The sequence below is a fragment of the Myotis daubentonii genome, chromosome 8 (genome assembly GCF_963259705.1).
Source record: "Myotis daubentonii chromosome 8, mMyoDau2.1, whole genome shotgun sequence".
Lineage (NCBI taxonomy): Eukaryota > Metazoa > Chordata > Mammalia > Chiroptera > Vespertilionidae > Myotis > Myotis daubentonii.
This window is the reverse complement of record NC_081847.1, coordinates 12433670-12461503: the sequence shown is the minus strand read 5'-3', so window position 1 is coordinate 12461503 and position 27834 is coordinate 12433670. Positions and strand designations below refer to the sequence as shown.

Genomic DNA, 27834 nt, shown 5'->3' with positions numbered 1-27834 from the left:
CTCTTGAACAGTCAGAAGCTCTGGGCACACTGGGCCCGATTCTCTCATGATGACAGAGGTCAGGCTGAGCGGCAGTCACCCCCTTCAGGCAGGGCGCGAGCTTGCCCAGTTCACCGCAGTCCCCACCCCTCCCTGCTGCCTCACACCAGACTCTCTTCATTCATTTACCGCCGGGCCCTGCAGAGATTTGAGCTGTCATTGCCATCTTAGCCTCCATTCTAAATCTTGCCATGGTGTCCCCACCAGATTGAGGCCATCTTGAGGACAGGCTCTGTGAATTAAGCCCCCTGGGGCTCCGTGCCTTCTATATGGCCGGGCACACAGTAGGCCCACAGGCTCTGGAATTGGCTTAAATGGTTGTTGTTGAACTGCCCAGCTACCCTAACTGCCGCGTGCCCTCAATCCAAGCCCTGACCAACCGGAATGTAACAAAGAGGCTGGCCAAGGCCAGGGTTTAAAAATACCCGAGGGCTGGTCAGCTGCAAGCACTCGGAGGTGTTGAAACGAGTGGGCAAAGTCTGGCTAGAGGCCAGACCCCCGACTTTGTGTGAATGGGGGCCACCAACAGTTCCTGGTGCGGCTGAGGAGACTGGGCTGAGCCCCACCCCCACTGGCCTGCTTGGGAAAGGTCAGCGCTAAGTTTATAAACGGCGTCGGGTGACATGACACGATTGGGCACAAAGGGTTACCGGGCAGAGCATGAACGCGGGGTGCCTCCCCTGGTGTTTTCACGCCGTGGTCAGCTGGGGTTTTGACTGGGGGGTGTTGCTCACTGGTGGTCTTCCTATGGCCTTCAGAGCCGCTGTCCAGCCCGCTGGAGCCACAGTTAAAAATAAGGCTCGCAGCACCGTCCCCTGGGGGACAGCTAGCATGGGGGGAGGAGGGGTTGGCCACGGGAGGAACAGGCTCTGATTGAGTGCCTACTGGGTGCCAGGCGCTTCAGAGTCATTAGCTCACTGAGCCTTGGGAGGGAGGGATCATCATTCCATTTACATGTGGGGAAACTGAGGCTGGGGAGTGCTGCCACTCACAAGCATACAGTTCCCTGGTGAATTCGTGGCAGTCCTGGCATTTGAATTAAGAATGTTAAGAAGTCGGAGCTCCGTGTGTCACTCTGCTGGGCCCCGAGTCCCTGGAATTGTGCCAGCCGTAGCCAGCTCTCAGAGCAACTCCCACTGAACGCATCCAAAACCTGCTCCTCGCTCTGGCTTCCCAACGGAAGTCCTCATGAAGCTGACATGTTGGAGTTGGGGGCGGAGAGGTAGGTAAACATTAATAGGTAAATTAACTATATTGTGTTTCAGATGGCAGTTAAGTACTAAGGAGAAAAATAAACCAGGCCCAGCTGGGGCTCAGTGGTTGAGCATCGACCCAGGTTAGATTCCCGGTCAAGGCACATGTTGACCCAGAGGTCACGGGTTCGATTCCCAGTCAGGGCACAGGTTGACCCAAAGGTCACTGGTTCAATTCCTGGTCAGGGCACATGCTCAGGTTGTGGGCTCGATCGGGGCATGCAAGAGGCAGCTAATTGATAATGTTTCTCTATTGATGTTTCTCTCTCTCTGTCCCTCTCCCTTCCTCTCACTCTAGAAATCAATAAAAACATATTTTTTAAAAATAAACGAATAAACCAGGAGGGAGATGGAGAGGAACAGATCTAAACGCGGGAGCCAGGGGAGACCTTGTCGAGCAAATATTTGAGGACAGACTTGAAAGTCATGAGGGATTGAGCAATGGGGGTAATTGGAGGAAGAGCATTCCTGGCAGAGGAACAGCAAGTGCAAAGGCCCCGAGGCTGGATTCTGGCTGGCATGTGTGATGATGTGTGATGGCTGGGCAGCCTGAGGGAGGGCCACCTGGGAGGAAGTGAGGGTAGAGACCAGGGGGCAGATCGTGCAGCATCTTGGGCATCACTGGAAGGACCTGGGCTTTTCTCTGGGGTAGATGGGAGCCATGGAAGGTCCTGAGCGGAGGAGAGCATGGTCATCTCGGTTCTGAAAGAACATCCGACTCTGTGTGGGAAATGGACTGCCAGGGGCAAAGAGGGAAGGGGACAACCAGAGATGAGGTGACTGCAATGGTCCAGGCAAAGGATGATGGTGACTGGGCCCCGGGGGTGGCTGGGAAGGTGAGGAGAAGGCCATGACCCTACCTTCCGGATGTGTTTTGGAGGTGGAGCTGATAGGACACACTGCCGGACCACGTGTGATAAAAATAAAAAATCACGATGACTCCGGTTCCAGGCTGAGCATCTCCGTGCTCGAGATGCCCGGGCACGATGCCGGCTCCCACGGAGGACGGATGTGGAGCAGCGCCCCCCACCCCCGTCCCCCCGCCCGGAGCCACGTGGGACCTGCGCAAAGACCTTCCCCAATACGACGGACCTTGCTTTCTGAAATCCCTCCTGGTTCAGATCGGGGTTTCTCCACAGGTCTCCCGTTTCATCCTTGGCCCCGAGTCCCTTGTAAATTGTAAGAAGCCACCAGGTCTTCTCTCCCCAATCCCTGAAGAGCAGCAGACATTCTGTAGCCCTCACCATGTGCCTGGCAAGATTCTAGCCTTTGCATTTGTGCACTCATTTGGTCATCACAACAATTTGAAATATGGGAACTATTATTACATCTGTCTCATGAATGGAAAAACTAAGGCCCAGAGAGGTTAAGTCACCTGTCTGGGATCATAAGTGGCAAAGACAGGATTTGACCTCAGACAGTCATGCTCTTAACCACTCTACTGTCTCCTGAGAAGCTCACCATTGACCGTGAGGAGCCAAACTGGGCTTAAGGGATTGGGGTAGAGGGAGAGGGCTCACATAGTAGGGGCAGTTGTCACTTTCTGAGTATATGCCCATGGCTAGGGCTGTACCCTGCTCTTTCCATTCTGCACATCAACTGAAGGGGTGGGTATTATGATGACTGCACCCATTCTATACATGAGGAAACTGAGGCTCAGAGAGAAGTGCCCACGCCCAAAGTCTCACAGCCACACATGAGGACCCAGGGTTCTGGGCTCCAGACCTCATTCTGTCCCTTCCTCCACGCTGCCTGTGCTTGTCACCTGCTTCTTGCCTTGGTAGCGAGGGGAGTGCTCAGGGGTTTGAGGGCCAAGATGAGTTCTCCAACTGGCTGACAGGGGATAAGGAAACAGGCTGAGGCTGAGGCTGAGGCTGGAGAGAGGTCATTCAGGAACAGCACAGCTCTCTGGGCTTGTGAACTCTGTCCAGTGCCAACATTTCTGAGGCCAGCCCCAGGGCTGGTGCTGGGGACACTGAGGCAGGGGCATGCAGCTGAGTGTGTGAGAGAGAAGGAGCCTCTAGTTGCCTCTGACGGCAGAGGAAGTGGTGGCGTTGTCATCAGAGTTCAGATCAAGAGCAGCTCAGAGGATAAGGTGCTCGTGAACCTTTTACCTTGATCAGCCTCTTTCCCTCCCCAAACCTCAGTTTCCACCTCTGTGAAATGGGTTGATAATGCCTGTGATAACCAAAGCTGGGTGCCAAGGGGGTTCCCTTCTTCTGCAACTGTTCGCTACTGTCTTTCAGGACAGGAAGAGCACAGGACCCCGCACATCATAGGTGTTCTGGGGACCCCGAGCCTGCTGGACACAGGAAATGAACCTAAGGACCATTTTTGGGCCTTATTTTCTGCACCTGTGACCTCAATGCTCTCCACCGACATGTACACAGAACCTCTCAACCGCGCGGTGAGGTGAGCACCAAGACCATCTTCACTGTAAGAAGTTGATGCTCAGAGAGATTGTGAGACTTGATCAAGGCCACGGAGCTAGGAGGCGATGAAGCAGGGATTTCCTGGCTTCCTCTGCCTCCTTCCATCACAGGGCTCACATGATAATAGCTTGAGTTTTGTTGAGTACTTAGTCTGTGCCACGCACCAGTCCAGGCACTTGACCTGTATGAGCTAATACTAATCTGGATCTCAAATGTATGAGACAGGCGCTATTTTCTTCCCATTTTATGCATGAAGACAGCGGTTTAGTAAGTTATACAGGGTCACAGAGCTAGTAGTTTACAAAACCAGGGTTCAGACTCAGGCTGCCTGGCTCCAGAGTCCATGATCTTAAACCACAATGCTCTACTTGAGAGACTCAGCAGTGAGTACCAGCACAGTGCCTGGCTCACAGACGGTGCTTAATAAATTGTTAAACCTCTGAAAAGCATGTAGAGATAAGCAGGGCTTTCCTATTCTAAATCACACGGAGGGCTCGCTTGAGAATTCACTGTTCTTTATTTCCGTCCCTTCCTGTTGGTCCCGTTGGCTAGAGGAGAAGCCACCCTGGGCCATTTTACCCTAGTCCCCCTCCCTGTGGAAAAATTCTGTGCAGCATCCAGGGGTCATGGGGCTGCTGGCGAGAGGGCTGGCGAGAGCAGAGTTTGGCCAGGTTATCAGGTTTCGTGGTCAGCCACCTTCGCCCCTGACCAGAGCTGTCTTTCCAAAACAGAACATTTAGTCACCGCCTGTCCCTGTGCTCAGCTGTCCTTGTGCCCCTGACCTCGCTTCCTGCCCACCCGCCCGGGATTTTTCCTAGTATCCTTGTCTCTTACTGACATCTCGCGAGGAGGACCAGAGCCGAGAAAGAGAGTCAAAGAGGAGCTGAGAGGCTGAGAGAGACAGTAGGAGAATCTGAGACTCAGACTCTGACAAAGACACAGGGAGAGACCGAAGGAGGAGGCAGCCAGGCAGAGATGGAGAGACCTCCGAGGGCAGTGTCCACTCCCTTGGGTCTCCTTCCAATGGGTCTTGACCTTCTCTCCCGGCTGCGCCACCTCCTCCCCCCACTCCTTCCTCGGCCCAGCAGATAACCAAGCGGAGATACCCCACCTGTCCTCACCTGCACAATTTCTCACCTAACTCCTGCTCGCCCGCTTCCTCCAGGAAGCCTTCCCTGCTTCCACAGCCCCTCCGCCTACCCTACTGTGCGGTTGTTGATTATTTATAGGTTTGTCTTCTCCACTGGAATGCCAGCTCCTTGAGGGCAGGGGTGGGGTCTGTATTGCACATCCCCGAACCCAGCACGGTACCTGACATGGTGCTCAATAAATACTGGCTGGATGAAATACTAAACCAGCTGTTTACATAGCACCTTAAAGAAACCGTCCCTGATCGTGCTTATAGCTGTCTTTTTCCTTGTGTGAGTCATTGATTTAGGGTCTGTGTCCTCACTGCTCAGAGGAAGGAAGAGTCTATGTCTGTTATGTTTACCCCGGCTTCGCAGGTGCCTGGAATGATGCCTGGAACAGAGTAGGTGCTCAGATACTGGTTGAATGAATGCATAAGCTATCTGGAGGTTTGGAATCTTGTGTTTTAATCCCTTTGAACCCAGCTCAAATGCTCCCCATTTGAATCAAACCCGAGTTCTTCCCAAAGCCCAGGAGGGCCTACCTGATGGGGCGCTGCCCCATCTCCAGGCCAGGCTCTGCCTTTATCTCCATCCCCTCCCATGGGCACCAGTGTCCTCACGCCCCGGGGCACTGGGCACAGTAGACACTCTCAGCCCCCCTCTGCGCCCCACCATAAGTGTGCCAGGGGGGTTGTTGTTTTCTGGAACAAGACTGCCTGGGACAGCGGAGCACATTTGTACAAACAACCTCAATGTCACCAGTGGACCTTGGTCACTGTGGGACGGTCTCCAAGGTTCACCCGGCCGGCTGCCCAGGGCCTTGCCCTGAGACAGGGTTGGAGCTCTATCCCCACAAGGGCTGGCTGGGGGGTGGGGAGTGTCATGGGGGCCCCTGAGTCTGACCTTCACGTTGGGAAAGGGAAGGGATGCAAACGGCTTGTGAGGTTCACCTTCAGGCTCTGACCAGGCCCTGCTTCCCCCAGAAAGCTCCCTTGGCCACCTTCCTTGCTTCTATGGACCCCCGCCCTCTCGCTAATTGCAGCTCATATCACATCCTGCTGAAACTCCCCACGGGGCTTGCTCCTCCACTGGACTGTTCCCTCTGTGGTTAAAGCCAAGTCCCCTCCATCTCGGGGTCCCCAGCGCCCGGGCTGTGGGAGGCATCAGCAGAGGTGCTGAACGAGTGAGATGATGACGGAACACGCACTTCCTGGCTGGTTCCTATTTACTTCTGTCTCGTTAGAATGGGAGCCCGAGGACCTCGCGCCTTCATCTTTGCTCCCCGGGGCCTAACACAGCTTGACACATCGGCGGCGGCAGGGATATGTGCGGAAGAAACGAATGAATGAGTCCCTGCCCTCCGTCATGTTTGCCTCCCCCACTGTTCAGGGAGCTCTCTGGTGTCAAGGACCACATCTTATTTGTTTCAAGTGCCTCTGAGTCCAGCATAGGGTTTCCGAAAAGGAACTACTTGGCAGGTGTTTGTTAGGTGAATAAATGGTGGAGGGGTGAGAGGGTAGGTGGATTGATGATGAATGTGGATGGTTGGATGATTGGATGGATGGATGGATGGATGGATGGATGGACAACTAGCTGGGCACATCAGAATCAATTTAAGAGTACACACACACACACACACACACACACACACACACACACACACACAGGTGTGCTTACGGTACACCAGGCCCCATGCTCAGCCTGCAATGCAGGGCATTCACTAAATCCTCCTGGCCACCGCCTGAGATAGTAACTAATGCTGCTCTTTTTTCAGAGGACAAACCTGAGGCTCAGAGAGATAACATCACTGGCCCCAAGTCACACAGCCAGGAGGTGGAGGAGCCAAGATTCAAGCCAAGATCTGTTTGATTCCAGAACCAAGGCTGCCTTACTGGGCCAGTGGAGCACCTGGGACTCTGGCTTCTTCGGCGCTCCCCCTGTGACTCTGACGTGCAGCCTCGGCCAGAGCAGTGAGGTGTGGGGAGAACGTCTGGTTTGGGGCGTTCAGGCTCCAGTACTGCCTCGCAGCCTGTTTCCCCATGTGACACGGGGGCGATGGCAGCGCCTGCCCTGGGGGGTTCCGGAGCATGGAGGGATCTAAGTAGAGTGCCTGCAGCGCCGTAAGCACTGGGGGCGTCCTACGAGTGTGCCGGCAGCAGCAGCATTGCCACTGGGCTGGGGGCTGATGGCCGTCCTGCTCCTCCTCACAGCTCCCCTGGGTACAGGCATGTCAGCCTCCTAGTTAAGAACTTGAGACAAGCTGGAGAAGACCTCTGGGGGCATTCAAGAGCCACAGCATCTGAGTGCAGAGTAGGGGTGCTAATGCGACTCTGGAAATACATCTTGCACGAGTACACGTGTCCACAGACGTGTGGCCAGGTGGCCGCTACTGTGCAAAAGCCAGGAAGCAAGCCTGATCGTGGTAACAACCGATGTGTATTTAGAGCAGGTTTTCTCAACTCAGACACATTGAAATTTGAGGCCAGATAATTCTTTGCTTTGTGCGTGTTTGGGAGGTGGGGTTGTCTGGCCTGCACTGTGGAGTGTTTAGCAGCATCCCTGGCCTCATCCACTAGATGCCAGTAGCACCCCCCAACTCCTGCCCTTAGTTGACAACCAAAAATGTCTCTAGACATTGCCAAATGTCCCCTGGGGGACAAAACCACTCCCGGCTGAGAACCTCCGGTTTTGCGCTGGATCTGTGCACGTGTCTTACCCTCGCCACCTCCTCCCAGCCTCCTCACACCGGGAGATGGATGCTGTCCGTCCTTCCATGGTGCAGATGCAGGGACAGGGACGTTAGTGGTCTGACCAAGGTCACGTTGCTGGCATTTCAGCAAAGCTGAGACTCGAACCTGTAATAACCCAGATCTCCCTTTTTCTAGTCGCTTTCTGTGGGTTCCTTGGACTTCATTCACAATCATGCCTGAGGCTAGAGATAATTTCATTTTGTCTATCCCCATCTGGCTTCCTTGGCACAATTGAGGACAGAACTTGCATGGCACAAATTATAGCTCCAGTAGATTCTGTGATCTGCACAGAGACTTTCTTTTGGGGAGTTAAGTTTGCTCAACTATCAACAATTTGGAAAATATAGAAGAAAGAGAAAAAAAATGAAATTTGTTACTGGACTACCCACTAAGGCCAACTTGCTAGCAGTTTTGTCCTCTGAGTAGCTTTCTCTGCTTTGAAATTTTGTTACACAGTTGCAATTACACTTCATATACAATTTCAATTCCCACTCTTCCCAAACTATACAAGATCATATTTTCATGTTACTACAAAATCCTCTTCAACATTATTTTTAATTGTTGCCTATTGTGGTAGAGACCCCTGCTTCTCCCCAGTTTTGTCATCTTTCCCGCTTCTTTAGTAACAGAAACCCCATGCCCATTTGGTTAAGCATGTGCCCACCCTGAAAAAAAAAACACACCCAAAACTACATTTCCCACACTCCCTTGCAGTTAGGTGTGTTCATGTGACTAAATTCTGGCCAGTGGAATATAAGTAACTTCTAAGTAGTGTCCTCAGGGAGAGGATACCTGCTCTTCTTCCCATCCTCCTTGCTGGCTGGAATGCAGAGATAATGGCCGGAACCTAAGAGGCTATTTTGGGCTATGGTGGAGCAACAAGAGAAAAGGAACCTGAATCCCTGAGTAGTTTACGAAGTCATCCACTAGCCTGAGTGCCGCCTCCACGTTTCCTTTACATAAGAGAAAAGCCAACTTCTATTTTATTTCAGCTCCTGTTACTTTGATTTCACAGTCACTCCAAGATGACCCTAATCCTGAGCATTGCACTGATCCTTTGCCAGGGGAATCGTCACACACATTCTTTGGGGATTATCACTTAATTAACGAAACCATTCCTTGGTCAGTGGGCATTTAGGTCGCTTCTGACTCCTCACTATAAATAACTCTGTTGTGAACATCTTTGTGCATTTTCATTATTTCTGATTATTTCCTCACTACAGAATTCCAGAAAAGGGATTTGGAGGTCAAAGAACATGAGCACCCCTAATATCCGTTCATGCTTGTGACCTAACTGCTTTCCAAAGTGACATGCATGCCCCCCTTCCCCAAAGCAGGGGAAGAGGGGCTCCAGGGTGGAGCCAGGGTAACAATTCTAACATTCAAAACCTTTGCCTCCAGTCACCAAGGTGGAATCATGGATAGTCATTTTCTAATCGTTCTTGAATAAAAGAGAATGATAAGAAATAATTGGCCATGAAGCTGAAGAACCTAGAATGATCTACTGTCAGTCGTGGGGGTCTGAGTAGCAAGCAGTAGAAGCCACCACTTGGCTAGTTTCCAAGGTTATGGGGTGGTTCTTAGCATGAGACCCAGGATTTATGGACGAGCTGCCCCCGCGAGCCTGCCCTTTCCCAGAGGGCCCCTCCCACTGCACCGTCCAGGGCCGGGCCCACGCTCCTCCCCAGCTCTTGTCCTGTGCTTCTTGTCTGATTGCACATCTCTGGCAGCATGTCTAGTTGATGAAGCCCAAATCCCACGCTTGCACCAACCTGCAAGGGAGGCTGGGAAAGCGAGTTTTCTGGCATCTTCCTTGGAAGGTATAGCTACTAAGGTAGGAGCTTCCCTGAAGGAGGTATGCAAGGTATGGAGCAGCCAGAAAGTAGGGCAAAGCTTAGCGCCCAAGTAAAGACGCTGGGCTTGTGGGAGAAATCCAAAAAGGTTTCTGGCCTCACTTTTTTATTTCTCTTCCACTTATGGTGAAAGAATAGCAGGGAGAAGTAAAGATGACAAGGCAATCATCCTCATGTGTGTCTCCCTTGCAGTTACCCAGCTAGGCAAATGCTGAGTTAGAGCTGGGAACCCATGTCCCTCAGGCCTTAAGCCCTGTTCTCTCTGGGCCGCCTGCAGCCAGCAAGTCATCGGATGCCGTTATCTGGTGTAGATGTGTTTCCTGGACCACTGACCACATCCTTCAGATGGGCCCCGGCACACAGTAGGTGCTCAATGTGCTGGCCGGGCCAATAGATAAATGAAGGAAGGAACCTTAGAGCCCTGGAACTAACATGGATGGATTCAACCAACAGTTTCTGAGCAGCTGCAATACCCCAGGCCCTGGGTTAGATGCTGAGGATACTGTGAGAAGAAAACAAACCAAGTTCGTGCCCTCATAGTGGGAGAGATGGACAATAAATAAGAAAACCCCACTATACTAACATACACAATATAATAGGATACGAAGCCAGATGCTGAGAAATGTTTTATGAAGAAATGTAAAACTGGATAAGTGACTTCGAGATACTAATGCAGAAAAATGGTTGAGCAAGTCCTCTCTGAGGGGGTGACATTTGAGCAGAGGCCTGAAGGATGCACCAGAGAAGTATATTCCAGGCACAGGAGGCAGCCAGTGCAAAGGCCCTGAGGTAGGAATGAGCTTGGTGTGAGCTATTTGTGACAAGGCAGCCAGGGAGGCAAGGGTTACACCAAGTTTCCCAACTCCAGCAAATATACAGAACCCTTAACAGGCGGAAACGGGGGTGGGGGTGGGGGTGGGATGAGTTCTTCACTCTCAAGCTTCTCTGGAAAAACATGATGTCAGGGACGGGCAGTAAATCTTGACTTGTCCCAGAAAACAATGGGCCCACGAAACCAGTGAAGTGTCGGGCTGAAAGTAAATGGCCGAAGGGCTGGGGCACGGGCAGATCATGTGGAATCTGTTAACAGATCTGGTTTGGAAAAGAATTTCCCAGTTAGGGGCAGGAGCTTCTGGCCAGCATCAAAAAGACGTTTATTGTGGTGCCTCCGTGCAGACATGGGAAATGAGGATTTGCTGCCGAGCTAGAAGTGTGGAGGGATGTTGCCGATACGTTGAGTGAAAAAAAGATAGGTCAAGGGACAGTGTGATATATTGTGCGATCCCTTTTTGGCAATTCACTCATTCATTCATTCCTTACAGGCCTACTGTGTGCTGACACTGCTGGGGGTAGGGACACTCGCAGGACCGCCCCAGCCTCCTGGAACTCCGAGCACAACGGGGAAGACAGATAATGATCAGAGATCAGTGCACAAGCACCATCACAGACTTTGATCAACACTGAGAAGAAAAGATACTTGTGCTTCAAGAATGTGCACCTACACGAAGCTATGGAAATAGGCTGCGAGGATTTACTCCACAATGTTAAAGGGGTAGTAACATTGCAGGTGATTCTGCCTGTTTCCTTTTCTTTTGCTTGTCTGTCCGTTCTAATTTTTCTTTTCTTTTCTTTTCTTTTTTTTTAGAATGTCATGCTTTATAATTGAGTGAATTAAAAACACAAACAAACCCACAATGAATAGAGGGGTTGGAAATCATGTGTCCAAAGATGATTTAACGCCAGGAAAGAAAGGAAAGACACGCAAGAAACTGCTCACTGTGTTGGCTTCCGGGCAGGGGAGCCAGAGGCTGGGGAGGGAAAGAGCTTCTCTTCTCACTGGACACCCTTCGAACCTTTCCGACATGTATGCATTCAAAAAACAATAAAAATAAAATTAGCAAAGGTATTTTTTAAATGAAACTTCAAGTTGGGTTTTATTTCTATGAAAAATGAAAAAGCAGGCAATGGTAGGATCGCAATCTAAATACATTAACTGAGCCGAATTTCCACGAAAATCTTAGGATGCTTCTCTCTGGGTGACCTTGTTTTCTGCTTTGTATTTTTCTGTATCTCCTATATTTAAAGTTAGAAGAACAGCCCTAGCTGGTTTGGCTCAGTGGATAGAGTGTTGGCCTGCAAACCAAAGGGTCCTGGGTTCAATTCCGGTCAAGGGCACGCAACTTGGATGCAGGCTCCTCCCCGGCCGGGGGCCCTGGTCAGGGTTCATGCAGGAGGCAACCAATCGATGTGTTTCTCTCACATCGATGTTTTTCTCTGTCTTTCCCTCTCTCTTCCACTCTCTCTAAAAATCAATGGAAAAATATCCTCGAGTGAGAATTAACAACATACATACATACATACATACATACATACATACATAAATTAGAAGAATAAAAAAGATGAGAAAAAGGCTACTGTGCTTTACAGACATTGTTTTGCTTAATCCTCTAAGACAGATGACAGATATGTTTATTATCCCCTTTGACAGATGAGGAAACCGAGGCTCAGCAGGTGAAGCCACTGGCCCGAGGTCACACAGCTGCATTTGACCCAGGTTTGTCTAGCCCCACAGTCTGTCTTTAAACCAGGATGCTCAGGTGCCCTTCAAAATGGCTTTCAAGAAAATTGCATTGCTTTGAAAATGGTGGTGGTGGAGGGGGGGGGTGGTTTGCAGGGGGGGGGGGGGGGAGAAAAGCAAACAGACCAAACAAGAAATATTACATTTTTTTAACCACTTCTTCAAGCCCTCATGGGGCCTGAGACCAACTGGGCTTGGGGAGGGTTTCCTGGCGGGGACGCTGTTTGCATTTTGGGTGAGGCGCTCTGTTATTGTTCTTGCCCTCTCCACACCAGCTGTGGCCCCCAGCCGTGCGTCACCCGGACTCGCGCACCTCTCTGAGCCTTCCCCATGTGGGCTGCTGCATGGCCCTGCGAGGACACTGAGCTCCGCTGTGGGCTGGCCACCCCCGCTAGGGTCCCTCCCTGTGGACCTGAGAAGCAGGTGCCTCGATGGCCTCTTTTTATGGAGAGATGAGGCTCAGAGAGGCTGGGTGACTTGCTCACGGTCACACAGCCAGAACTTGGCTCCAGGCCTTGTCCCCTCTCTGTACTGTCCCCGCTCTGAGACCAAGTAGGAGCTCTCTTGTGGGATCAGGATGGTGGGAGGGAGAGGTGAGTGACCTGCAGCCCTAGGCTCACAGGCCAGGCAGCCACCAAGTCACCACCACGCTCCAGCCAGCTGAGGCCAGGCCTGGGGGATTGAAGCCTGAGCTGTGAGCTGCGAGGCTGGGCAGGCGGCCACCACAATGGGGACCGGGAAGGCGTGCCCTCCCTCCGCCTGCCCGGCAGCTGCCCGTGGCCGCCTGCCAGGCCCTGCCTGACGTCAGGGTCTGACCAGGGACATAATGTGCTGGCGTCAGGACAGGGCTGGCTGCAGGGAGACAGGGCCTTGAGGCGGGGCGGTCAGAGGGAGACGGGCAAGGGGGGAGAAGAGGAGAGAAAAACAGAGAGAGAGAGAGAGAGAGAGAGAGAGAGAGAGAGAGAGAGAGAGAGAGAGGCAAAAAAGAGAAATACAGAAACAGACAAGGAAACAGAAAACTAGGAAGAGGGGATGAAACAGTGAAAAAGAGAAATTGAGGCAGAAATTGAGAGACACAGAGATAGAGAAAACAAATAAAAAGTTGTTCAGAGAAAACCAGGAAGAGAGAAAAAGTCAGAGAGGAGAGAGAGAGAGGAGGAACAACAAAGGGAGAGGCAGCAAGACCATGGGTGGGGCAGGGGATTAGGTGCAAGCTTGGGAGACCCCAGGCCTGGGCCGGGATGTGGCTCTGCCCTCACGGTCTGGTGACTCACGCTCAGGTCCTTTGATTCCTTACCTGGGCAATGGCAGCCTCACTCACGTGGGGAGAGGACAGAGCACCCCCTTCATGATGGGGTTGGTGGGAGTCGATCTATATGCTGAGCTTTCGCAGAGCCTTCACATAGTAAGTGCTCAGTAAACTGGAAGTGAGCACAAGGGGGTGTTGGGTAGGGAAGGAAAGAAAGAAACGGTGTAAGTGGGCAGTGACTGTGCAAAACAGCCCTCATTCCACTCTCTTTCATGCAGCCGCTGACTGCCCCCTCCCACTCCTGCAGGACTCAGCATGAGGTCACCAGCACAGACCTTGGCCTGGCCTGGCCTGTCTCAGGGCCCAACCCCCAGTTTATGGGCTTAAGAAGGCCGTGATCCCAGGGCCATCGCGTCACCAAAGCCAAACAAGGCCAGGCCCTGGTCACTGCGGGCCTTCCAACCTCATCATCCCTTATCCAGCTTAATTATTAAATGACCCCGCAGGACTGAGGGGCTGAGCCAGCTGCCCTCCGGGTGTGGACAGTTGTGCCAGCGTGTCCCCCATTAATGCGGGGACACACATTCTGGAGACGCCAGGTAGCACTTGCAAAGCATCCTTTCTTTTGCTCCCACTTTCTTCCAGGAGTCTTCGTCATCCTCAACTTCCAAGTTCCCATTTATTGAGCACTTAGTGTGTACAGGGCATGGTCTCAATCCTCCTGACACCCCCAAGAGAATGAGCATTATTATTATTCCATTTTACAGATGAAGAAACTGAGGCTCAGAGAGCTGCAGTCACTTGCCCAAGGCCACCTGCTAACAGGTGGCAGAGCCAGGACCCTAACCTGGCCACCCTCTTAACCAGATAGCAGCTCCCACTTTCTGAGCAGCTGCCTAATGCCAAGCTTGAGCCAGAAGCTTTGGAGAGAGGGAGAGAGAGAGAGAGAGAGAGAGAGAGAGAGAGAGAGAGAGAGAGAGAACCACTCCCCCAAGTGGCCCACTCATTGCCCCTGTTCTTCACCAGAAGACCCCACTGTGACTTCTGATGGTTTCAGTTCTTAGGAGACACTAACTCTATTCCAGGCCCTTCTAAGTCCTTGTTTGCCTGGTATAAATGATGCCTCAACACCTTTTTACATATGAAGACAGTGTTTTAATCATTGACTGAGAAAATAGATCAGGTAAAAAAGTCACTAGGAAGATCAGAATGCCTTTAAAGAATTTGTATTTTGTTCAAAGCAGTATTGAGGGACATTTGAAATTGGCCATACATGGATTCATTAAGTACCTACTATGTGCCAGGCCCTGTCCTTGGTGCAGGAGATCCATCAAAGACCTGCCTTTGAACTGTGGACAATACACAAGAAAACAAATAGACGATCGAGATAATTTCAGAGTGTGCTAAATGTGACCGTAGAGAGAGGGAAGGGCCATTACAGACAGGGTGGTGTCCGAGAGGGCCTTTCTGAGGAGGGGAGACCTGAAAGACCAGCCCTGGGAAGAGGCAGGGTGAAAGATTCAAGGCAGAGGGAACAGTGTGTGCAAAGGCCCTGAGGCAGGAGCTTCCATGCATTGTCGAGGTACAGCAAGAAGGTCTGTGGCTGCAGTCAAGTGAGCGAGGAGGAGAGGAGAAGGAAAGGTGATTGGAGAAGTAATGACTCACCAATGTGCACGGCCGTGTGGCCACTGCAAGGGTTTTGCATGTACTCTGAGGAAAGTGGGAGTCATGGGAGGATTTTGAGCACAAGAGGCACAGGATCTGACTTAGATTCAAACAGGGTCTCTTTGGATGTTATGGTCAGTTGAATAATGCCCCTCAAAGATATCCACATCTTACTCCCCAAACCTATCAGTGTTACTTTAGATGGCAGACGGAACTCTGCAGCTGTGACTTTAGCTAAGGATCTTGAGGTGGGAAAATTATGCTGGGTTCTCTGAGAGGGCTCAATGTAATCACATGAGTCCTTCTAAGATGCTGGCAGAGGGAGGGTTGATTACAAAAAAAGGGAAGGCAGAGACAAGAAAGAAACAGACAGAAACAGACCAGAGGGATGGAGGAAGGGGCCACAAGCCAAGGAATGCAGGGGAGCCCTGGAAGCTGAAAAGGGCAACATGTTGACTTTAACCAAGTGAGACTGATTCTGAGAATCAGACTTCTGACTTCCAGAACTATCCTATATAATAAAAGGCTAATATGCAAATTGACTGAACCACAGAACGACCGGTCGCTATGACGCCCACTGACCACCAGGGGGCAGATGCTCGACGCAGGAGGTGCCCCCTGGTGGTCAGTGCGCTCGCACAGGGAGAGCTCCGCTCAGACAGAAGCCGGGCAGTGCAGCGGTGGTGGTGGGAGCCTCTCCTTCCTCCGCGGCAGCACTAAGGGTGTCTGACTGCTGGGGAGCGGGCCTAAGCCATCAGTCCAACATCCCCCGAGGGCTCTCAGATTCTGAGAAGGCACAGGCCTGGCTGAGAGACCACCTCCCCCCCTCCCTTCCTCCCTCTCCCCTCTTCCCTTTCCCCCCTCCCCCGCCGAGTGCATGAATTTCATGCACCGGGCCTCTAATAAGAAAATAAATGTATGCCCGGCCCATTTGGGTCAGCGGTTGAGAGTTGACCTATGAACTAGGAGGTTCCGGTTTGATTCCTGGCCAGGGCACATGCCCAGGTTGCAGGCTTGATCCTCAATAGGGGACGTGTAGGAGGCTGATTATTGATTCTCTCTCATCATCGATGTTTCAATCTCTCTCTCCCTCTCCCTTCTTCTCTGAAAGCAATAAAAATATATTTTTAAAAAGAACATAAATTTGTTATTTTAAGCTACTAAGTTTGTCATAATTTGTTACAGCAGCCAGAGTGAACTAATGCAGATGCTGTGGGAAAGAAAGGCGGTAGCAGAGTGAGGCAGGAGCAGGGGACTAGACGGAGCTACTGTAATAGTCCAGGCAGGAACTGGGGGTGGATGGAGAGAAATGATGGATTCAAGAGAGCTTTCGGAGCCAGAACAGGCAGCCTTGCTGCTGGCCTGGACACTGGGGGGAGGGGGAGAAGATAGCCAGGGTGTCTGATGCCCAGGACATAGAGCTGGCCATCATGTGTTCCTGCTCTGAGAAAGAATTCAGCTGGAGGAGGCCCAGAAATAGTTACAGGGTAATGGGAGAGCAACCAGGCTTAGCTGCCCCAGAACCTCACTTCTCACACCATCCAAGACTCTCTCCTGATGTCACCTCCTCAGGAAGACCTCCCTGACCACCCTGTCTCAGAGAGCTCCTCCCATTTCCCGTCCTTCCTCGGCTTTAGTTGGCTTTGTGGGTCTCATCCTTACCCTACATCAGTGATGGCGAACCTATGACACGCGTGTCAGAGGTGGCACGCGAACTCATTTTTTTTTTGGTTGATTTTTCTTTGTTAAATGGCATTTAAATATATAAAATAAATATCAAAAATATAAATCTTTGTTTTACTATGGTTGCAAATATCAAAAAATTTCTATATGTGACACGGCACCAGAGTTAAGTTAGGGTTTTTCAAAATGCTGACACGCCGAGCTCAAAAGGTTCGCCATCACTGTCCTACATGCTACATGTGTGTCTGTTTCTCTGCTGTCTGGCTCCCCCACTCTGTCAGCCCCATGAGAAGAAGGACTTGGTTCAATTTCTTCACTTCCGAATCTGCAGCATCTAGGAGCATTCAGTCTGGCATGAGAGGGGCTCAGCACATTGTGGAATGAATGAATGAATGAATGAATGAATGAATGAATGAATGAATCCCCATTTCCCAATGAGGACACTAAGGAAAGTAACAGCCAGGGAATTGACTCACTAGGGTCATGCAGTTGCTGAGTGTGGGGCCAGGATTTGAACCCAAACTGATTCCAAAGTTTGCACTAAGTAGCCCATTTCCTCTGAGCACTAATGACGCTGCCTGTGCTCCAGAAATTTCCACTTTGTGGGGTGTAGCACTCTGTGCTTTCTGAGATGTCAGACACTCTAAACACAGCACCCTGTCACCTGCAGAGCATCTGACCTGCCTGCTGCTCTTACTAGACAGGGAAATGGAGGCTGAGGTCTTCCCTGAGGTGCACAGGCTGCCGGTGGCAGACCTGGGATTCAGGCCCCTCTGGATTCCACAGTTGGGGGTCTTCTCTCACATGTACAGCACGCTCTGGGCCCTGAGATACAAGAGGACTTCTTGGCTTTAAAGGCAGAATCGCTGTAGATCACACAGCCTATTGTCCTGCCTGAACTGGAGGAGTCAGCAAAAACCTTAAGCCAGGAGCTTGGGGGTTAAGATGGGTGCTACCGGGTCAAACTCCAGCTCTGTCTCTCTTCTGCTTTGTGACTTCAAGCAAGCAGCCTCCCCTCTCTGGCCCAGGGCTCTTTTGGTCACTCCAACAAAAATTCTGGACAGAATAGATAAAGGCCTATAGAGCACATTTTATTTATTTACTAGAAGCCCGGTGCACAAATTCTTGCACAGGTGGGGTTCTTCGGCCTGGCCGGTGATCTGCGCCCAGTCCTGATTGAGGCTGATTGGGAGGGACCGCAGGAGATTGGCCTGCGGAAGGGGGGCGGGTTGGGGGGGAATGGAGGGAGGGTGACCATGGGAGGTTGTCCAGCTGCAGGAGGTTGGCTGTGGGAGCACACTGACCACCAGGGGGCAGCACCTTCGTTGAGCGTCTGCCCCCTGGTGGTCAGTGCGCATTCAGTCGTAACAGCCTCTTAGGCTTTTATAAATATACAAGCGATCGAACTCACGGTCTCCTGGTTGAACTCCTGAGGGGACAATTTGCATATTCGGCTCTTATATAGAGAGATATACTAGAGGCCTGGTGCACAAAAATTTGTGCACTTGGGGCGAGGGGTCCCTCAGCCGGGCCTGTGCCCTCCCGCAGTCTGGGACCCCTCGGGGGATGACCACTTGCTGGCTTAGGCCTGCTCCCTGGGGGATTGGGTCTCAGATGGCAATCAGACATCCCTCTGGCAGCCTGGCAGCCCTCGGGGGATGCCCACTTGCCAGCGGGGAGCAGACCTTAGCACTGCTGAGGAGGCAGGAGGGGCTCCCACCACCACTGCTGTACTGGCAGCCATCAGTCTGGCTTGTGGCTGAGCAGAGCTCCCCCCTGTGAGAGCGCATTGACCACCAGGGGCAGCTCCTGCATTGAGCGTCTGCCCCCTGGTGGTCAGTGTGTGTCATAGTGACCAGTCATTCCCAGTCTTTCTGCTGTTAGGGTCAGTTTGCATATTACCCTTTTACTATATAGGATAGAGGCCTGGTGCATGGGTGGGAGCTGGCTGGTTTTCCCTGAAGGGTGTCCCGGATCAGGGTGGGGGTCCCGCTGGGGTGCCTGGCCAGCCTGGATGATGGGCTCATGGCTGTTTGCAGCTGGTCATACCCTCTTCAGGGTGGGGGTCCCCACTGGGGTGCCTGTCCAGTCTGTGTGAGGGGCTGAGGGCCGTTTTCAGGCTGGCGGGCGACTGAAGCTCCCAAACTCTCCTTTTTTTTCTTTCTTTTCTTTTCTTTTTTTATTCTGGGATTTATTTACCTTCTATGGCTGTCACTGGAGCTGAGAGCTGGCTCCAGCTCTGAGGCCCAGCTCCAGCTCTCAGGCCATTGCCAGCTGAAAGCAGGTAGCTGGGTTTGTTTAGCTTCTATAATTGAAACATTGTTGTCATCACTGCCGCTCTAAGCTCTGAGGCCGAAGCTGGCTGAAAGCAGTTATCTGGAGCTTGTTTAGCTTCTATAATTGCAACTTTGTTGCTTAGAGTGTAGCTTAGAGCAGGCCGAGGCAGGCGGGGAACCTGGCTTCCTCCATCACTGGAGCAAGCAAGCCTCCTGTTCGCTTCAGCTGGGTGGCTGCCGGCCGCCATCTTGGTTGGCAGTTAATTTGCATATCCTGCTGATTAGCCAATGGGAAGCGTAGCAGAGGTATGGTTAATTACCATGTTTGTCTATTATTAGATAGGATATTTCCTCACCTGAGGATATTTTTTCATTGATTTTTAGAGAGGGAAAGATGAGAGAAATTGATTTGAGGGAAAGATAGGCATTGATTGGTTGCTTCCTGCACACATCCCAACCAGGGCCCAGGCCTGGGAGGAGCCTGCAACTGAGGTATGTGCCCTTGACCAGAATTGAACCCAGAACTCTTCGGTCCACAGTTCGGCGCTCTGTCCACTGAGTCAAACTGGCTAGGGCTCTAGCACATTTTAAAATAAAAGACCCAGCATATATTCTAGTTGATATTACATAGTAGCTTGTACTGCTTAGGGCATATAAATGTAGTCATAATAAAATATAGTGAACTTAATTTTAAGAAATCAGCAATAAACAAAAGAGGAGTTTACTTTCTCTTGTGAATGAAGTCCAGACGTAGGCAGTTCGGGGCTGGTTTGGAGACTCCAGAAAGCTCCCAGTGTCCCCAGCTCCTTCCCGTTCCCGCCTTGCCATTCCTAGACTGCAGCCCTCCTCCTCATGATCCAGGACAGAGGTCACAGCACAGACTCCACCTCTGCCTACCAGGTAGCAGAAAAAAACAACAAAAGAGGATGAGTAAAGGGTAGGCAACAGCTGAATCTTCAGAAACTGCCACACACACTCCCAATTATAACTCATTGGCCAGAATTCGGTTACATGTCCGCATCTAGCTGCAAGGGAAGCTGGTAAAAGCTGTCTTTATTCTGCACAGCCATGAACTCAGCTGAAAGTCAATCAAACATTTGTAAATAAACTACATAAATTCAGATAATGACATATGCTGTGAAGGAATAGTACAGGGTAACCTGAGGGAGAATGGCTGAGACATAAATGATGGGAAGGCCTGAGGCAAGCATTCTAGGCAAGGAGAACAGAAAGTGCACCCCACGAGGCAGGAACAAGCCTGGTGTGGTGAAGAAACAGAAAGGAGGCCACTGTGGCTAGAGCTGGAATGCACAGCCTGGGGGAGGCGAGGTCAGAGAAGTCAGCCTGGCTAGATCCTGGGGGACACTGTGAGGCTCAGAGTGGAGTTAGGGATTTTTTCCTAAGTATAATGGGGAGATACTAGAGGACTGAACTGAGGAATGGCTTGACCTGCTCTGCTATCCCTTTGAGAGGACACTGAGCTCTCTGGGTTTGCAAAATTTAGCTGGAGCCCTTCAGAGAGCTTCATTCATTTGTTCATTCATTCAATGAATGGGTTCTGGTAACAGATATGACCCTCAAGAGAGGGGCAGACAGACTGAGCAAACACACACATATCAACACAGCTCACAGGCGGTTGGAGCTCTTTGAGAAGACAAGGGCCTCAAAAGGGCCTGAGTTCATCTGGCGGACAGACCTTTCCATGGAAGTGATATTTAAGCTGAAATTTGAACCATAAGGAAGCATTGCCTTGGTGAGGCCTAGAGAAGAGGGAGAGAACATTCAGGTAGAGGGAACAGCTTGTGCAAAGGCCTGGAGGCAGGCAGAGAACTGCATGTTTGAGAAACCTCCAGACTGTGGCCTGGTAAGAGGGAGGACGGTGAGGGGGAAGTGAGCAGAGGTCAGATCTCAGAAAACCGGAAGGAGGGACTCAGGGTTTCCATGCTCTGGGCAGGATGACTTAGTAAAGCCTTGACCCCAAATCCCTGGGATGGGCCTGTGGCCGGATCCAAGACAAGCAGGGACCTAGCTCTCCTGGGAGGGTGTTTACAGGCTCACTGATGACACGGCTGCTGCCTTCCTGTGGCTTGCTAGTCACTGGGCTCTGTGTGCAGCTATGCTCCTCTCTTGCTCTTAGCCAAGAGCACCCTCTGACTCAGCCTCCTGCCCCAGTGACCCCCTCCCATCACCACTAAGGCCACTACTCCCACCCCATCCCCCCTCTCCAAGGCTGAACAGAATTGCATGACCTTGGTGCTCAGAAGAGCATCTAAATCTCCAATCAGACCTTCCCATTTCACAGAGGGAGAAACTGAGGTCCCATGAGGAAGAGACCCTTCCCGGAAGTTTCACTCCAAGGTTGGAATAGAGTCAAGGCCTGGTGCCAATTCTCCTAATCCTGCCCTAAAATTTCCCTCTGTTTAATTTTAAAAGAAGGAGAAGAAGGCAGAAATGGGAAAGAAGGGAGAACTTGAGAAAGTCTAATTCAAATTGAACTTCTAAGTGCGAGCCCTTCCCAGCTGAGGGAAAGGAATTAGCATGCGCTCTCTTCACATCCGCTAAATGGTTTGGGAAACAGAGAAGCAATCTAACCCACCTACAGTCACACAGCAGTTACCTGGATGAGCAGAGATTTGAACCTGGGACTGGCTGCAATTGCTAGCCCCAAGCACTCTGCAGTTGCCAAGGATGCCCCCAGCCCAGCCTCCCCTCTGTTTCCCTTCTTGTAGCTATTGCAGCCTCCTCTTTCGAAGGTAAACAATTGAGGGTTTTTCCTGGCTGTCCACAAGCCTGCAGATATGTTTTCTTTGGCGTGCATGGCATTTTAATTTAATTTGAGCCAATGTTCACAAATCAAAAGATTTTATATAAAAACCCAGGTTTCTACCTCCCTTAAAACACTGGAAGATTTGACTGTGCTGAGTCCATATTCTGCCTGAACAGCAATCAAGGGGACGCTCCAGTTCCCTACATTCCCCATCTCTCCCTACTGCCTCCCACTCCTAAACAAAACAGGGCTCTGCTTTTAAAAACGAGAGAGTCTGGCTTTCAGGTAGACAACGAATGTCTTCATAATGTAAACTGCAGCAGTAAAGGGATTAAAACAACGGCCCGTAATAGGCAATGAGAAGGTGGAGGAGTGACGCGGCCCAGGTTTCAGAAGCTGGAAGACAGCGTTTCTCCCGGGCTCCTCCGCTGAGGTCCTAGTCCTGGCTCTGCCTGGAGTCTGCTGTGTGGCTTTGGGAAAGTCCCTTCCCCTCTCTGGGCCGGTTCCCTTGCAGTTCAGGGGGATCTTGGCATGGATGGAAGTAGGGACCATAGGTCCTTTGCTCTGCTTGAGCAATGATCCAGAAAACCTTTGGGTGACTTTGGATGACCTAAAGGTTTCAGGGGTCAAAGGAGACTCGTGAGTTCTGGAGGTGCAGGAAAACTTCCAGCATCTTCCACGAAAGGAGACTCGATAAATTACAATGGGTGATACTAAAAGGGTGTGTGGCAAGAAGGACCACGTTACACTCTTATGGGGTGCCTAGCACTTTATATACATTTTTTTACTTTACTTCCTTATTTTCTGTGTGTCTTCGGAGGAGTACTTAACCACCCTGTACCTTAGTTTCCCCATCTATAAAACAGGATGTGGTTGAGACTCTGCATTGTCTATTAGTATCCTGCCCTATTCCATAGTAAAGGACCCATAACTGAGTATGGGGCTCTATGGATAAAGACTACATTTCCCAGCTTTCCTTGTAGTTAGGTATGGCCATGTGACCACATGTTGACCAATAGGATGTGATCAAGCAATATGGGCAGCTTCCAGGTTGTACCTTAAGGGAAGGGCTAAGCCTTTCCCCCTTTCCTATTCCCACTGGCTGGAATGTGGATGTGAGGTCAAGGCATCTTGCACCATGAGACCAGGCAACACCCTAAGGAGGGGAGAACAACAGTAGCAGCTGGGGCGTTTCAATATGGAGCTGCCATACCAGCCCCAACCTGGTAAGTTTGCTGTGAAGACTCAATGCATGTAAATCACTGAACACAGGGCTTGGAACTAAGTAAGCTCTTATGTAAGTACTTGTGGGTCCAATGCAGTGGTTCCCGATCAGGGGTGATTTTGCAGCCTACGGGACATTAAGTAATGTCTGGAGACATTTTTTATTGTCATGGCTGGGAAAGGGGGCCTGCTCCTGGCACATAGAGGGTAGAGGCCAGGGATGCTGTCAAACACCCTACACTGCCCAGGACAGCCTCACAGCGCAGAGAATTAAATAACCAGCCTCAAATATCAACAGTTAAGGAACCTGCTCGACAGGAGTGATGCCCACCACTGACCTAGTGCCCAGCAGCGGTGGGAGGCCTCATGGGCTCCAGCTAATGGGCAGGATTCTTTGATTTCCTCAACTAAAAGGCGTCCCTCTGCCCCACTGTGTCTTATATCACCCACCCTCTCTGGCTGCACAGGCCCATTCATGGGGCGAGGGATTTGCACCAGGGGAAACTACAACCTCATCCCGTTTCTGCAGCGAAGTGCCTACCGTCTCCCGTGTCTCCTGAGGTGGCCAGGGGCATGTTCAAACAGCTCTGCGTTCCTCCCCACCCACCCTGTGGCCAGCCAGACCAGTTTCCGGGTGGTGGGCGGAGGGCATGGTGCCATCCGAATGTGGTCCAGTTTTCCCAGGCGGGGGAAGGAGAGCAGGGCTTTGCTCCTGGAATGCAGGGCCCGCACCACCAGAGCTGCCTGCCCGAATAAGAGATGGCTGAACGCTGATAAAGGCTTGTAGACTGTTGAGGAAACTGCTTCCTAGAGAAAAATCCAAATTTCTGTTCCCCAAATTCCTAGGATGTGGTGAACCCTAGCCTCCTGGGATGGCAGGGCAGGCTTCCAGAACTTTCCATCCTGGCCACACAAAAACCAGCAGACTGGAGCAAAAGCCACCCCCCTGAGCAATTCCGGGGATTCGCTGAAAACTCAAGAGGAAGTGGCGCCCACGCTAACGTGTTCAGAGGCATTTCTCTCTACCGGTAAGCAGTCATTCATTTACTTAAGTATAGACTGCGCCCTTCTGTTCGCCAACCCAATGGCTCCCAGTTGGCAGTGCCTGCATCTCTTTGCTGAGGGCTCTCTCTGGCCATCAAAGCCCATTGAGCCCATGCAAGGCAAGCTGGAGGTGCCCCCGAGTTCATCCCCTGGCAGGAGCCCTTGCCAGTGGCTGGTGGGAGGTGGTGGATGAAAACCCAGTTCCTTGCCTCTTGGGGGCATGTTCAACACGAGCCCCAGAATTTCCCAGTGGGATGCGCCCGTAACCTGCTCATAATGTCCCCTGGATGGCTGCCTTCCCTTCCCTGTCTCAGGTCCTCACTCCCTTACTTCCTGGGACCAACTCCCAACAAATGACTTAAATCCTTGTTTGGCTTTTGGGGACATCCAACCTGAGGCCTACACATTCTGTAAGTCACACACACACACACACACACACACACACACACACACACACACATATCGGGGGCCAGAAGGGACATGGCTGCCCCCCTAGGAACTCACAATCAGGTGGAAAACCAGACACCACTCTAATTCATAGTCATGCAAAAGCAGGCTTACAAGTGCTGATGAACACTGGGTCCCTGAAGAAACACAAGAGCTTGTTAAAACCCTCCAATGGCTGTCCTCTGCTCCCAGAGGACAAATGCAGCGTCCTTGTTGTGGCCTAAAGGCCCTGCACGACCTGCCACCACCTTACCTGTCTTGAGCTCCTCTTCCCACCGTGCTCCAGACACAGTGGCCTCCTGGCTGTTTCTAAATTGTGCTGGGCATGTTCCTGCCTCAGGGCCTTTGTACTTTCCAGTCCCTCTCTTTGGTGTGCTTTCCCCAGACCTTCCCACAGCCAGCTCCTTCATGACTTAAATCTGGATTCAAACATCACCTACTCAGGGATGCCCCCCACCGCCTCCCACCAGTCACTCTCTTTCCACTTAAACCTGGTGGTTTACTTCATATCAATCTAAATTTATTTTGTCTGTTTACTTGTTCATTGAATGATCCTCAGAGGTGAACTCCACGAGGGCAAGGGTGTGTCCCAGGGCCTGAAACAAAGGCTAGAGCCGAGTTGGATAAGTGGTTGAATGTTTAAGTGATGGAAAGAAACAATAAATGAATGAATGATGTAAGGATGTGTGACAGGGCACCAAATCTTGTCTGGAAAATCAGGGAAGACTTCCCTGAGGCGGTGACATTGGAGCTGAGATGTGAATGGGAATGGGGTATTAACTGGGCCAAAAGGGCTGGAAGGGCTATGCAGGCAGAGGAAACAGCATATGCAAATGCTCAGAGGTAGATCCCAGAAGTCACACCAGAACTCTGCAGGGGAACAAACCAATTATAAAAGACTTCTCATTTCATTTAATTTTTATTGAGGTATAATTGACATATAATATTATATTATTTTCAAGTGTACAACACAATGATTTGTACATATTGTGACATGGTCAGCACAAGTCTTATTAACATCCCTCATCATACATAGTGACAAACATTTTTTCCTTGTCTGAGAACTTTTTTATTGTTAAAAAATATATATTTTATTGACTTTATACAGAGAGGAAGGGAGAGGGATAGAGAGTCAGAAACATCGATGAGAGAGAAACATCAATTAGCCGCCTTCTGCACACCTCCCACTGGGGATGTGCCTGCAACCAAGGTACATGCCCTTGACCAGAATCAAACCTGGGACCCCCCAATCCTCAGGCCGACGCTCTATCCACTGAGCCAAACCAGTTAGGGCGTCTGAGAACTTTTAAGATCTACTCTTTCCAATATGTAATGCAGTGTTATTAACTATAAACACTACACTGTAGATTACACCCCCATAACTTACATATTTTATAACTGAAAAATTGTACTTTTTGATCCCCTTCACCCATTTTGCCCATCCCCAACCCTCACCTCTGGGGACCACCAATATGTCCTCTTTATCTATGAGCTCCGTTATTTTGGTGTTTTTTTTTAGATTCTACATGTAAGTGAGATTATATGGTGTTTGTCTTTCTCTGTCTGACTTATTTCATGATGCTTTCAAGCTCTATCCAAATTGTTGCAAATAGCAAGACTTCATTTTTTAATTTTAATTTAATTTAAAAATATTTTTATTGATTTCAGAGAAGAAGGGAGAGGGAGAGAGACAGAAACATCAATACTGAGAGAATCATTGATTGGCTGCCTCCTACACAACCCCCACTGGAAATCGAACCCACAACCCGGGCACCCAGGCATGTGCCCTGACTGGGAATTGAACTGTGACCCCGTGGTTCATAGGTCGTCCCTCAACCACTGAGCCATACTGCCTGGGCAAGATTTATTTCTTTAAAGGTTGAGTAATACTCCATTGTGTGTGTGTGTTTGTGTGTGTGTGTGTGTGTATCTCATTTCCTTGATCCATTCTTCCCTACGTGCGCACTTAGGTTGTTTCCATGTCTTGGCTATTGTAAATAATGCTGCAGTGAACATACGGGTGAATAATCCATCTTTTCAAATTAGTTTTGGATTTCTTCAGATGAATACCCAGAAGTGGAATTGCTGGGTCATCTGATAGTTCTACTTTTCCTATTTTGAGAAACCTCCGTCCTGTTTTTCATAGTGGCTGCACCAATATACAGTACAGGGAGGGGTCCCTTTTCTCCACATCCTCACCAGTGTTTGTTGTTTGCTGACTTTTTGATAGTAGCCATTCTAACAGGTGTGAGGCGATATCTCATTGTGGTTTTAATTTGCATTTCTCTGTAGATTAGGGATGTTGAGCATCTTTTCATGTGCTTGTTGGTCATGTGTGTGTCTTTTTTGGAAGAATATTCAGATCCTCTGCCCATTTCTTTATCGCATGTTTGATTTTTTTGCTATTGAGTTGTATGAATTCTTTTTTAAATTAAATCTTTATTGTTGAAAGTATTACTTATATCCCTTCCCCCCCCCCCCCACTGACTCCTTCTAACCCACCCCTACCCCCCACCCCAGGCCTCCACCACCCTATTGTCTGTGTCCATGGGTTATGCATATATGCTTACAAGTTCTTTGGTTGATCCCTTCCCACCCACCCACCCACCCACCCTCCTCCACCTTCCCTCTGAGATTCCACAGTCTGTTCCATGCTTCTCTGTCTCTGGATCAATTTTGTTCATCAGTTTATTTTGTTCACTAGATTCCACATATGAGTGAGATCATGTGATAATTGTCTTTCTCTGACTGGCTTATTTTGCTTAGCATAATACTCTCCAGGTCCCTCCATGCTGTCTCAAAGAGTAAGAGATTCTTCTTTTTTACTGCTGCATAATATTCCATGGTATAAATGTACCATGGCTTTTTATCCACTCATCTACTGATGGGCACTTGGGCTGTTTGCAGATCTTAGCTATTGTAAATTGTGCTGCTATGAACATAGGGGTGCATACATCCTTTCTGATTGGTGTTTCAGGTTTCTTAGGATATAGTCCTAGCAGTGGAATCACTGGCTCAAATGGCAGCTCGATTTTTAATTTTTGAGGAACCTCCATACTGTTCTCCACAGTGGCTGCACCAGTCTGCATTCCCACCAGCAGTGCACTAGGGTTCCCTTTTCTCCACATCCTTGCCAGCACTTGTCATTTGTTGATGGTAGCTATTCCGGCAGGTGTGAGGTGATACCTCATTGTCATTTTAATTTGCAATCCCTGATGATCAGTGACTTTAGCAATTTTTTTATATCTCTCTTGGCCATCTGTATGTCCACTATGGAGAAGTGTCTATTTAGGTCCTTAGCACATTTTTAATTGGATTGTTTGTCTTAATTTTGTTAAGTTGTATGAGTTCCTTACATATTTTGGATTATTAACCCTTTATCAGATGTATCATTGCCAATATGTTCTCCCATATGGTGGGCTCCCTTTTCATTTTGCTGATGGG

At 50.3% G+C, this 27834-nt stretch overlaps 1 long non-coding RNA gene across 1 annotated transcript; it reads left to right on the top strand.

Annotated features, from left to right (window-relative positions):
- Positions 1-704: 704 nt before the first annotated feature.
- On the top strand, positions 705-12014 carry LOC132239247 (uncharacterized). The gene is made up of 5 exons (XR_009454006.1): positions 705-1261; positions 3539-3704; positions 6629-10246; positions 10780-11321; positions 11946-12014. It is a non-coding gene; the product is annotated as an uncharacterized LOC132239247 (long non-coding RNA).
- The last annotated feature ends 15820 nt before the right edge of the window (positions 12015-27834 follow it).